The sequence below is a fragment of the Oryzias latipes genome, chromosome 21 (assembly GCF_053564925.1).
Source record: "Oryzias latipes strain Hd-rR chromosome 21, Olatipes_Hd-rR_3.1".
Classification (NCBI taxonomy): domain Eukaryota; kingdom Metazoa; phylum Chordata; class Actinopteri; order Beloniformes; family Adrianichthyidae; genus Oryzias; species Oryzias latipes.
The window spans coordinates 14858511-14872352 of record NC_136257.1 but is presented as its reverse complement, the minus strand read 5'-3'; the positions used below and the strand labels follow the sequence as shown (position 1 = coordinate 14872352).

General features: G+C 43.0%; 1 protein-coding gene across 6 annotated transcripts in view; it reads right to left on the bottom strand.

The window, feature by feature from the left end:
* LOC110017416 (uncharacterized) overlaps positions 1 to 13842 on the bottom strand; it is a 154675-nt gene that overhangs the window by 30797 nt on the left and 110036 nt on the right. For 3 of the 6 annotated variants that reach the window (XM_023950486.2, XM_078939554.1, XM_078939557.1), the window contains one exon: positions 9658 to 9703. The exons of 1 other annotated variant lie outside the window; for it this stretch is intronic. The gene's annotated coding sequence lies outside the window, so the exon portion shown is untranslated. Of the gene's footprint in view, positions 1 to 9615; positions 9704 to 13842 lie in introns of all 6 variants that reach the window. 2 more of the 6 variants (XM_078939552.1, XM_078939555.1) reach the window with 1 other exon arrangement.

Genomic DNA, 13842 nt, shown 5'->3' with positions numbered 1-13842 from the left:
TGTTTCTGACCAGAAAGAGACATCCATGTCATTCCCCTTAACATTCATGATATTCATACAATTCTTTTCAGACGAAACAAGGATTGTGTAAAAGTTTTCATTGAAAAGGTGGAAATCTCAGGTACCCTAACTGCAGGAACACAGAGCAGAAGGCTGTAGAAGGTCCTGGTTCCTGGTGTTTCATTAAACATGTCTAGACGAGTATTGGGCACTAACAGACACGCTGTCACACAGTGAAGCATCAATGATGCAGCAAGGAAGTTGTTGCCAAACCGATTCGTCAGGTAACTAATGACCTGACAACACGCATAACTGAAGAGGTTGTGTTAGGACTGAAAAAAATAACATTAATTATCCAGTTAGGTCAACGTTTTTACTGACACCATTATTAAATCAGCTAACTTGGGTGGGTGAAGGGAGGATGTTGGCCAAGCTAACATCCATTATGATCAACACCTCTCACCCACTACGACAGTGGAAGCACTAAACAGCTCCTTCAGTTGCAGACTGTTACACCCTCCATGTAGGAAGAAACGGTTCGGCAGGTCATTCATTCCAACAGCTGTTAGATTGTACAATGCCACAGTTTAAATATGCATGTCTATCATGCATCCATAGCCCATCCGAACATATTGTCTTTTACCTTATTTTATTTTATTATTACGTATAACATATGTTAAGTCGTAACAGTGTATATAGGTGTAGATTCTTCTTTTTGTTTAATGTTCTTACTTTTTTTTATTTTTGCACATTTTAAATACCCTGTCATTCTTTTTGCACATTGCTGTTGTTCTTTTTTTGCACTGATCTGCTGTAACAATTGAATTTCCCTAACGCGGGATCAATAAAGAATATCTCATCTCATCTCATCTCATCTCATCTCATCTCATCTCATCTCATCTCATCTTATCTTATCTTATCAGGTATCAGGTACCACTTATCAGTGGTAAAAAATCAGAGAGTGATTTGGAAAAATCAGAAAAGGTTACATTAGAGAAATAAACAATGATGTCATAAAAGAACAAGAATATTTAAAACTATTTGTTTAGAAAAGAACATTAAAGTTTGAAAGTGTTTGCCTGATGTGGTAAAAATGAAGCAGATTCCTCACACATATAGATCAACCCACTATATTTTAAGCATGTAATGAAGGACATTTGTATTAAATATCTGCAGATCTTTGCATAGCAGATGATAAATTATAACAAAAGAATTATATACAGAGTTCATCATTCAAATAACCATGACATCATCATTTACTCTTTGATCTTCTACTCTTTGATAGTTAAATGAAGAAAGTAGATTATGAACCTGCAAAAGAAGTGTTCAGCAGCAGCATTAGACTGAATTAGCCTACAGAGGAGCATCTATAAAGATGTTTCCAGAGATCATGCTGCAGTGGCTTTGAAGTTTTTCCTACATGGTACTTTCTATGAACCTTTTCTCTTTTCCACAATAAATCATATCTGTCATTAATGAAAACAAGGACCCTTTTTTCCGGCTTAGCTGCTTTATTTTGAAATTCCAGCCTTTGAAGTATTTCAGTACCAGCGCATTAAAACCAGCAGGACACACCAATTATGAACCCCCCCTGCTGGGTTGAAGGGTTGAAACCTCCAGCTTTCTTCATTTATTCTGACTTAACTGCAAAGTTTTCTCTGTACATCCGGGACGAGTCCAGCGATCTTCATCTCTGAAGGCTTCTTGGCACTTTCAAACAAAAGCTCAGGAGAACAGTGACAGTCAGAAGTATAGAGGAGAGAGTTCTCCCGAACTTCTTTTGAATTATTAAGCTGCAGCAGATCTTCACTCTCCATGTGTCGCATAATTACTGACAGACTCTTTTGAGAAGCTTGATAAACTGTTTACTTTTGAGCTTAAAGAAAGCTAATTCCTTGGCGTCTGAGATTTTTTACAAAGAGGCAACTCTAGCTGCTTCATAGAATTGGGAAAAAGCGTGATAGCTTTAAAATGATAAATATAAAAACCAGAATCCGATTGGTTTGAACAAAGAGGTGGTAAAAAATGGCAATTAAGGTACACCCATATTTCATCCGTCCATCCATCCATCCATCCATCCATCCATCCATCCATCCATCCATCCATCCATCCATCCATCCATCCATCCATCCATCCATCCATCCATCAATCCATCCCTGAATCTATGTCGGGGTCACAGGGATGCTGGTGTCATGATGCCTGTTGGACTCCTCCCCCCTCCAACACTGCCAGCCATGCTCCTTCTAATCACCTCCAGCCGACACCACTCATCTCATCTACTGCTTAAAAAGAGACCCAACGCCTCAGTTCAACACCAGTTCGTTAACCTCTATGGTGACTAGTCTGGTCTCATGTCATGTTAAGTCTCGCTACTGTCTTAACCCTCGCTTTGACACTAACCCTGATCTCCTGCTCCAGGAAACCCTTGTCACGAGTGACGTCAGTTGGAACCTCGGATCCATTCACAGCAACCCACCGGACCTCGTCATCCACGCCGACCGCGTTTGTACCTCCAGCCTCGCCACTAGCCACAGCTGCCTCTGGACCAACGTCTACGCCTCAGTTCTCCCAGGAATCAAAATAAACTTCTTCTTACCTGTCACTACCAGTCTCGCTCTCTCTGGGTTCCAGCATCTGGGTCCTCCCGCTTGGAAATCATGACAGAACGAAATGGCCCAACCCCGGACCCAGCTGACCCGGAAGAACTGCGTTTCGCCGTCAGTCAACAGGGCATCGCCCTGGGCCGCCAAGCCGACGCCTTGTCCCAAATCGCTGCCGCCCAGCAGGAACTCTTTCGACGGCTAGATGGACTCACGCAAACTTTGATGGACGTTTCAGGGCAGTTAGCTCTGCCGGCTACCTCGGCATCACTTCCGGCCCCGGGTAACATCGTCACTTCCGCCTCCGGCTCATCACGGGAAAACTTCCGCATACAGCCAGAGCCGTTTTTCGGCAATGTGGAGGCCTGTGGCGGATTCCTCCTCCAGTGCCGCCTTCTCTTCCAACAAGCGCCAAGGTACTATCAATCCGATCACAGCAAGATAACACTTATCATTAACTCACTTCGTAACAAAGCCTTACAGTGGGCTCAGGCTTTCCTAGTGGTCAACCCCATCTATCACCTCACTTTCGAACGTTTCATTAATGAATTCCAGCTGGTTTTTGACCAACCCAAGAAACAGGAGGAAGCTGCACGTAAGCTACTAGCCTTAAAACAACGCAACCGTCCTGTTTCTGACCATATCATTGATTTCAGAATTCTGGCGGTGGAAGCCGGGTGGTCAGATCCAGCGCTAAAGGGAGTGTTCTACCAGTCCCTCAACGAGAACATAAAGGATCATCTGTGTACGCAGCCCGAGACCAATACTTTTGAGGAGCTCGTCACAGCTGCCCTTTGATCCGACGCCCGCCTGCGGGAACGACACCGCGAAAGACCCCCTGCATCTCGCACGAGTCCGGCCCTGCCTACGCAGAATGCTGCACAGCAATTCACTTCTGGTTCCCCTCCCGAGATCCGTCATAACCAGATGGATGAACCTATGCAGGTGGGACACTCCAGGCTCACTCCTGAAGAACGACAGAGACGTCGGGAAGAAGGTGCGTGTTTCTATTGCGGCAAGATCGGACACCAGGTTAATCAATGTAGGGCCCGGTTAAACTCCGGAGCCCCCCTCTAGAAGACAGGCCGCGGGTGGCTGATGTTGACTCTGCTTCCAAAGCCTTCCTCCACTTACCTGTCAAGCTTGTTCATGTTACCGCAATCATAGAGTTACGGGCCTCAATCGACTCTGGGGCCGAACAAAGTTTAATAGATCACAGCCTTGTTTCTCGTCTAGGTCTATCCACGGAGAAACTTCAGGCCCCCGTTAAAGCTACCGGTTTGGGTGGTCAACTTCTGCCCATTATCACTCACTGCACCGAACCTGTTCAGCTTATCACTTCCGGCAACCATAGAGAAAACATTCGTTTTTTTTGTTACTCACTCTCCTCAAAATTCGGTCGTGTTGGGGTCTTCTTGGCTTCAACAACACAACCCCCAATTCGATTGGAGCCGGCACACTCTATCAAAATGGAGTGATTATTGCCTTGCTACTTGCCTTAAATCGGCCGTTCCTACTATTAGCAATCCCTCCGTTATTGAGCCTGAGAAGGTAGACTTATCTCACGTACCTGAATGCTACCACAATTTACATTCTGTTTTTAGCAAAGCTAAAGCTAACTCTCTGCCTCCTCACCGGCCGTACAACTGCTCCATCAATTTATTGGAGGGTGCCTCGCTTCCCAAAGGCAATCTGTTTAACCTCTCTGGTCCCGAGAAAGCAGCTTTGGAGAGTTACATCCATGAGGCACTTTCTTAGGGACACATTCAACCTTCTTCCTCTCCCGTTGGCGCCGTTTTTTTCTTTGTTCAAAAGAAAGATAAGACCCTGCGCCCGTGTATCGATTACCGTGGACTCAACCAGATCACCATCAAGGACAAATACTCCCTTCCTCTAATCTCCTCCGTATTTGATTCCATTCAAGAAGCTCGTATTTTCTCCAAATTAGACTTGCGGAATGCTTACCACCTCGTCCGGGTCAAAGAAGGAGACGAGTGGAAAACCGCTTTCAATACTCCCTTGGGGCATTATGAGTACCTTGTCATGCCATTTGGGCTTACCAACGCCCCCGCTGTTTTTCAGTGCCTTGTGAATGACGTACTACGCGACTTCATCAACCGCTTCGTATTCGTTTATCTCGATGATATCCTCATTTATTCCACAGACCCGGTTCAAAATCAGGAACATGTCCGTCTGGTGCTTCAGAGACTTTCTGAAAATCAGTTATTCGTCAAAGCCGAGAAATGTCAATTCCACTCCTCTGTCATCCCCTTGCTTGGTTATATTTTCGGGGCAGGTTCTATTCGTCACGATCCCGCTAAAATTGACGCCGTTTCCTCGTGGGAGCCACCCTCCTCTCGTAAAAAGCTCCAGCAGTTCCTTGGTTTTGCCAATTTCTATCGAAGGTTTATCAGGAATTATAGTGCCATCGCGGCCCCCCTCACCCAACTCACGTCCACTACTAGGGCTTATGTTTGGAATGACGCGGCTCAGAGCGCTTTCGATACCCTCAAAAGACTGTTCGTGTCAGCCCCCATTCTCCTCCAACCGGACTCTACCAGACAGTTTGTGGTTGAGGTGGATGCTTCAGACTCTGGCGTTGGGGCCGTACTCTCGCAGGGTGAGGAAAAGACTGGCAAACTTAAACCATGCGCCTTCTTCTCAAAAAAACTCACGCCGGCAGAGCGCAACTATGACGTTGGCAACCGGGAACTCCGAGCAATCAAGTTGGCTATTGAGGAGTGGCGTCATTGGCTGGAGGGAGCGGTCCATCCCTTTATCGTCTGGACGGACCACAGGAACCTTGCGTACTTACGATCTGCCAAGAGACTAAATTCTCGCCAGGCTCGGTGGTGTCTGTTTTTCGATCGGTTCAACTTTGTCATAACCTACAGACCAGGAAGCCGCAACGTAAAGCCAGACGCCCTCTCCAGAATGTACTCTTCCACTGACAGTCAGGACACCACCTACACCAGCATCATCCCTGACACCTGCATCATAGGAAACTTAACTTGGGACATTGAAACCAAGGTACTACAGGCTCAAGGTGAGGAACCCAACCATCCTGCCCCTCCCGCTGGGACCCTGTATGTACCTTCTTCCCTCAGGTCTGAGGCTATAACTTGGGCTCATGCATCTCGAGTAGCATGCCATGGAGGCATAGCGAGAACTCTCAGCCTACTCCTTCGTCGTTTTTTCTGGCCCTCCATGGGTAAAGACGTCAAGGAGTACGTCGCAGCCTGCTCCACCTGTGCTCGCTCCAAATCCACCTCTTCTCCGCCATCTGGTCTGCTCCATACACTGTTCACTCCTAGTCGCCCGTGGACTCATATCGCGGTCGATTTCGTCACCGGACTACCCCCCCCTCAGGGTAATTCCGTCATCCTTACCGTTATCGACCGTTTCTCTAAATTTGTGCATTTCATTCCCCTGTCTCAGCTCCCCTCCGCCGCAGAAACTGCGGAGGTTCTGGTCCAGTTTGTCTTCCGCCACCATGGGATCCCCTCGGATATCGTGTCAGACCGAGGGCCCCAATTCGTGTCCCAAGTGTGGAAGGCCTTCTGTTCCGCCTTGGGGGCCACTGTCAGCCTCACCTCAGGGTACCACCCTCAATCGAATGGACAGGCTGAAAGGGCCAATCAGGAGCTTGAGACATCCCTCCGTTGTCTGGCCGATCGGAACTCCATGGACTGGTCAAAATACCTTGTGTGGGTCGAATATGCTCATAACACCCATCCCTCCTCTGCCACAGGTCTATCTCCGTTCGAGGCTGCCCTCGGGTACCCACCACCCTTGTTTCCATCCCACGAACTGGATCTGGCTGTGCCCTCCATGCAGGACCATCTCCGGAGGTGCCAGGATGTTTGGCAGCACACCAAGGCAGCACACCAAGGCCTCCCTCCTTCGTACTAAGGAGGTCTATTGCCGATCAAGCCAGGTCTCATGTCATGTTAAGTCTCGCTACTGTCTTAACCCTCGCTTTGACACTAACCCTGATCTCCTGCTCCAGGAAACCCTTGTCACGAGTGACGTCAGTTGGAACCTCGGATCCATTCACAGCAACCCACCGGACCTCGTCATCCACGCCGACCGCGTTTGTACCTCCAGCCTCGCCACTAGCCACAGCTGCCTCTGGACCAACGTCTACGCCTCAGTTCTCCCAGGAATCAAAATAAACTTCTTCTTACCTGTCACTACCAGTCTCGCTCTCTCTGGGTTCCAGCACCTGGGTCCTCCCGCTTGGAAATCATAAGAGCAGGAGCCAACCAAGCTCTAACCTGTTTAGGGTACACCCTGACGCTAAACAGTTGGTCAGTCTGTAGCTGGGCTACATAATCACACACATTCATATTCATAACAAACCAATGTTTCAAAATTAGGAAAAATAAGTATTGAAGGCTTAAAATGGCAACCTCATAGATGCTTTGTGTAAACCAAATATAGACAAAAACAAAACAAAATAGAAAAACATCTGTTTCCAGTTGAAACTTTAAAGGGGTTACAATTCCATCTCCAATTATAATTGTGTTTTTGATGTTTTTCACATGTTTTTTGTGGCATTTTTCTGGAGGACGTCTAATAAGAAAATTACGATTAAAATTGCATTTTTCATTCAAATTGTTGTGAATCAGAAGCAGACAAAAAAATGCAGTCAAAAAAGGTCGTATTTGTGAAGATGAAAATAAACAGGGCGATTCCAGTCTGATTCATTCAATTGCAGACAAATAGATCCATGTATGTCTTTGTTTTCCTCGTCTGACCTGTCTGGCTATAAACTGTAAAATAACACAAAAAAAACAACAACAACTGGATAGCTTCAATATTGCTCACCATTTTATTTGCACCATTAATGTTAGGTTGGGGATTTAAGGAGCTTTAAGATAGCGGGAGAGTGTGTAAACAGAGAGCTCTCAGCGATGGGGGTGGCGGGTTGCTCTGCACCAACTGTCCCGCCCACAACTACTCTGCAGATTCTATGTTCTAGAAAATGACACAGGTTTGTTTTTATTTAAGCTAAAAATGGAAAAGACTCACCAAAAGACAACTGGGAATGGTGTGACAATAGATAAAAAAAATGGGACTTTAAATTTGAGACACTTCTCAGATTATTGTTGGGTCATTTAGGTGCAGGTTCACTTAGATTGGTTCTAAGCAACAGTTCACTGGTACTGTCCTCCAGGCTCAGTTCAAATGAATGCTAACACATTTACATCTTCCTTTCATAAGGATTTTCACACATTGCATTCTCTGAAGTAAACACAAACAAGGAAGTGTACCAATCTGCCAATAAACGACATGCTGCACCAACTGCTGCTTGTTTGCTCATAACAAGACTGACCACATAACAAAAGGAAAAGAAGACCCACCAATCATACTTTTAAGCCAACTATTAGACAATAAGCACCTTCAGCTCCTCACTACACAACTTCTTTGCGATTCACCTCTTTTTAGAAATGTGCTGTCAGCTTTTTTTTGCCCAACTCAATCTGTGAAAGAGGTCAACACATCATTTAGTTTCTTTGTTTTGATTCTCCTGTTTAGGTGGTCTGCAGTCCCACTAAAGTAGAAAGCATTGGAGTCAATTTGCAATGCAACTAAGACTTTCATTCTCAGTCTGGTTGCAGACTTCAGACACTGTAACGTTCCACTCATGCACGGTTCAAACATCACCTTATGAAATGGATTTAAACATGTTCTGTAGGCAATTCCTACCTAGCCAGTATACTGGCTGAAGCTTTTTTGGGGGAAATTAAAACTTCATTAAACTCAGTTTCATATTTATTTTTCTGTTCAGGAGGACAGGGCAGATGGCGCCTTCTGGGTTCTCTCTTCTTTAGCTTTTGTCTTTAGTCATTTCTCTTTTATTAGTGTTTGTTTTTTTGTATTTTATTGTGTGGGGCTTATTTAATTATTTTATTGCATGAATAGGGATTGGTGTTTTCTGCATTCTTGTTTGTTTTTATGTATAGCACCTTGAGCTGTTTTTTTTTTACATGAAAGGTGCTTTGTAAATAAAATGAATTTGAAATTTGAATTTGTTCTAACACATATATTGACTCTCAGTATTCTTTTTTTCCGACTTTGTTTGAATCCAAGTCAGACCTTAGTGAAATTGCTCTGGTTATGATGTTATTTTTTTAAATCAAAAAACTTCATGACCCACACAAAGCCAAGTATATTTTCAGAAGTTTGCACAGGAGACCACCCTAAAAAAACAGACCTCCTTTACCTGTTGGTTCTTGTACTTGTTTGGCCTCTTGAATAGGAATCTTGCTATCAGGTCTGAGATCTACAGTCTGTCTATTCTGTGTTGTCATTTTCTGCTCTATTTCCACCTCTACCCCCACAGGACACAAACAACCCTGGCAACAAGCAGCGCAGTTGAAAGAGGACTGGATGTTGCCTGTGTGACTCCACCCTCAGCCACTCTTTTGATTGGACAACTGATAAATAATCCAGAGAGAGGCTTGCTCCCAAACAAAAAGTGTTCATGTTCCACTAAGCCTCCTCAGCTGGGATGTGGACACTCCTGCTGAGCTTGTGCTGTTGAGTTAACAGGATAAATGGGATGAACAAAGAGTCTGCTCTTCTTCTTAAATCTGTTAATTCACACTTTGATCAGCTCACCTCTGCTTTTCCAGCATACATAGGAGCAAACTTCCACCAGTTTTGATATATGCCGTTCTTTTCTTTTTACACCTTTTATGCTCATGTTTTCAACCACAAACTTTCCTTTTTGATGTTCTCTGTCTTCTGAATAATCCTGTTAAAGCATCAGGATTTGTGGGGCCCTAATAAAATCCCCACTCTACTTGGAAAAAGTGGAATCTTTGATCACCTTTTGATCACACATTCAGAGGGAGTCCATGGATCCACTCTGATCACAGAAGCTCACTTTCAAAGAGGTGACATCTGAATGTGAAAAACAAAGCATTGTCCCTGTGGAGTTTCTGAATCCTTTTTGTTGTTTTTTTTAAACCTTTTTTTCTTAAATTAAGAAAAAAAAAGTTCCTACCATTGACTGTATATGAGAACTGGACTGAGTGACTGCTCCCACCTGCCGTTCCAAACAGGAAGTAGCCAAACCAAAATCCTGCAGACTTCTGTAGAGAAATACACAGATGTTACTCAGTCATTCTATTTTTCGGAATAAACATTCTTATTCTGATAACTTTTTTTTACATGTTCTGGCTAATCCTATCTTTTTCATGATATTTTTTCTTTATTACAAATTATTCATGTTATAGACTGACCAATCAGATGCGACGATAAAAGCATGTGGTTTCACGAAAAATGTTTAAAACATTCTTCAGAGTCCACTTTCAAGCGGTGGGCGTGTGATCTTCCAACAAGCTCACAGCTGATTGACTAGAGGGGTTCCCAAACATTGACTCAGACAGACTCGGAATAATCACTGACCATTTCTGGTTTCAACATCGATATTGCATTTTATTGGAACCAGAAGTGAACTATTTTCTATGGGTGACGTCACATTCACTTTGTACAGTTCAATATAATCGATGGTTCCTACACATAACACAGCTGTACGAAATCCTGATTTGAGAGCTTTGATCTGCTGCAGACCTCGCCCCCTCCACATACCACTTGTGTTAATTCATAAATACCTGCATGTACTGCCCTTTCAGTTTCTTTGCAGTAACAAGGTGCATCTAATTGCAATTTTTTGCACAACAGTAAAAACACAAGACAAATCAGGAGTAAAAGGTATGAATTTTATGCATTTAAACCAAATTTTAAATTCCTTCTAATAACTAGATTTACAGATCTTAAGATGCTGATAGTAATTAAAGTCACACCAAAGTGAAAGTGTGAGCTTATTTTTCAACACATTTGAATAAAGTCTTACATTGTCTGTTGTATTTGACTTTTGACTGAACCCTTTACTCTGCATGTCACTAATTTGCAATATATCATTAAAATGTAATGATTAAATCCAGGACTCCAATTTAGCATTACACTGTATAGACGGAGTTTCCTTTCTTTGTTATGCTGACAATAGTCAGTTCTATTATTGCTGCACTACACCACTACTGTCTTGACATCAAAGACGGGATGGCCCTGTTTTAATGACAGAAACTCCTGTGACCCCTCCTCAGTGGAGTTGACCCAACTCCAATCTTCCGCTCCACATTTAAAACAATCTGTGTCAAACCTGGGTTTTAAAATGGACAGTGACTTTGGCCCTGAGTGTCAAATTAGCTCAGGTGTAAAATCCAGCTTCTTTTATTTCTGGGAGTTGGTGAAGATAAAACTTTTTTTACCCAAATGCATTTTAAGACAGTAATCAATGCTTTCATTACATATTGGCTGGATTACTGTAACTCTCTCTATTTTGGAGTTAGCTAGTCATCCCTCTCAGGTCTCCAGCTGGTCCAGAACGCTGCTCGCTCAGGTTCTGGTTGGAGCGTGTAAGAGGGACCACATCAACCCCATCCTGACTACCCTTCACTGGCTGTGAACTTTAGAGTTCATTTTACGATTCTTTTATTTGTTTTTAAATCTTTAAACAATTGTGCACCACCATCTCTAAAGCTTCTCTGCCCTTACACCCCAATCAGGTGCCTCAGGTCTGCTGATCAGCGTCTCCTGGAGGTACAGAGGTCCAAGAGGATGCTCTGGGGGTAACAAGCGTTTTCAGTCTGTTCACCAAAGCTGAGGAATGCTTTGTCACTGGGCTATGGAAGCATTTGTGTCTCATATTTCAAAATAAAATTCTATACCGGAAATGCCTTTTCATTTTCACAATGCAGCGGCGTCCGTTGACTCAAAAATGAAATGAAAAATTAATTTGCAAAAACGGCTTCTTTTTCTTCTCCAACACTGCTCATTCTGTCACTCAATTAAAATGATGAAGAAAATGGCATTTGAAATTTAATTTTCAAAAGGTCCTTTAGTAAATGTGTACCAAAATGCAATTAGAAATATCCAATTTGACAATTAAAATAAATTCACAGAAATGCTTTTTCATTTTTACAATGTTAATTGACTCAAAAACAAACCTCCAATTTTTTTTTTTCATTTCTACTTCAACACCTCGTATTCTGTGACGTAATTAAAGTGATACTGCACAGAGGGTATTGGAGTACAGACGAGGACATTCCCAGGCAAAAACCCTCTAACTGGAAATGTGTATTAACAAAATTAGCTTGGCTTTCTTATAATTTTTTTCCAATTTATTTATGTTATTGTTTCTAATTAATGCTAGAATACTCCCAGTACGACCACCTCTGGTCAGAGTACTGGACCTATGGTGGATTTTGTCTACTGCACAGATACATTTACGTACCCTGAGATCGAAGGCCACATCGACTGTTGTGAGAAGTGAGAAAAATTTCTTCTTTGTCTGTATTCATTTACATATTGTGAATTATTGAAGTTTTACACACACTGGATTATATATCTAGCTTTATACCCATGTTATTAACATTTCTCCTGTTAACATGCCAAAACCTCAGAGAGTACCCCATCAGGAAGCTCTGGAATGAGCCAAGCAGAACCTCTGATTCTGCTACCTTATTAAGCAGCCAAAGTCCAAGTGAAGGAAATAATAGTAGCTTTGAAGGTGCCACTTTGTCATCGCGTATAAATTTGAATAATTGGCTGTCTTTAATTTTTATCCAGACTTTACTGATAATGACTTTTTTAAGAGACTGGACAACAGATCCTGATGTTTACAAGGCAACCCAACTTGTTTTGATGACACTTGCTTGACAATGCTGAATTTAAGTTGGAAGGTTTGATCTTAGATCTACTGAGGAAGATCGTGAAAGGAAGATTCTAACTTTCTACAAAAAGCAAGGAATTGACTGGGCAAGCCCATTTTCTGTTATACTGGGTGGTAGGTATTTGTTGTTTAATGCGTTGTACTGTAAGCTATTGAATAAGAACAGTGATTTCAACTGAAAAGTAAAATATTTTCTAAATACTAGCCTGTATTCTGCCACATTAGAGCTTTCAAATATATTTATGTCAGGCTCCACTACTTCTTTTAATTACAGCAACTCCTTTTTCAGTCTTGCATTATATGCCAAAGTGATTAGTCCAGGTGTGCCTTACTGTAGCAGTTACAACAACCATAGTCAGCCAGATGAGCGGGCAATAAAAATGATTGAAATATACATTGCCCTTACATGTACGCATCCACCCTAAGTCTAAAGAGTAAATCTGTATTTTAGGTGATGCTGCTGTTGGGGATGGGGTGAAACGCCGTTTTCTTTTGACGGTAATAGAAAAAATCCAGTTTGGATTTGACCTTAACCTAGGTAAATTTTTAATGAGATTACTAATATGTGTTGTGTGTCTGTGTGGATGGTGGAATAGGGGGAGAGGTAGAGTTTAGAATGAACGAAGTATGAAAGATATGGGGGGGAATGAAGGAGTATGTGTGGTGTGACGCGTATGGATCATGTGAGAAATGAAGTTGTCCGAGAGAGAACTGGTGTGATGCGAGAGTTGGCTTATAGAGCAGAGCAAAAGGCACTGGGATGGTTTGGACATGTTGAAAGAATGGAAAGGGGGCGTTTGGTGAAAAGGGTATACGAATCTGATGTGAGTGGAGTGAGAATGAGAGGAAAACCACGAATGGGATGGACAGAGGGTGTAAAAAGAGCGCTAAATGCAAGAGGGATGACTGTGGTGCAGGGGAGAGAGGCTGCTCAGTATAGGGATGGATGGAGAGAGTTTGTGTATGAATGAATGGATGGGTGTGGTAGAAGTCTGGTCTTGGGATGAAGCGGCAAGGGGAAACCAGCCTTGGCTGAGGCCCTGCTCTGGAGGTGCCCACACTGGGCTGTGCAGCTGACTCTGGTGCAGTGTGGTGTGGCTTAGACCAGGCCTTAGACCAGTCACACACACACAAACACACACAAACACACACAATCACACACACACGCACGCACACACTGAAGGAGGAGGATTTGGGGAAGAGAAGGAGGAAGGTAAGAATGTGTGCCCCGTCTAGGCTACCCCACCTTGGTGGGACACAGCCTGGGTATATAGATAGAATATAGATAGACTAATATTTGTAAAGGTGTATTACATGTTGCCTCAAACATCAGTATTTTAGTTGTGTTAACTGGTTCTAACTAGTTAATCTGATGTATTTGATAGATCTTGAATGGTTTGTAATAAAAAGTGATTTCTAATTGAGAGCAAAAGACACATTATGCTGTAGCACAAGCTCAGATTATTAGTTTCATGATTCTCTCAAATTTTCATGAAC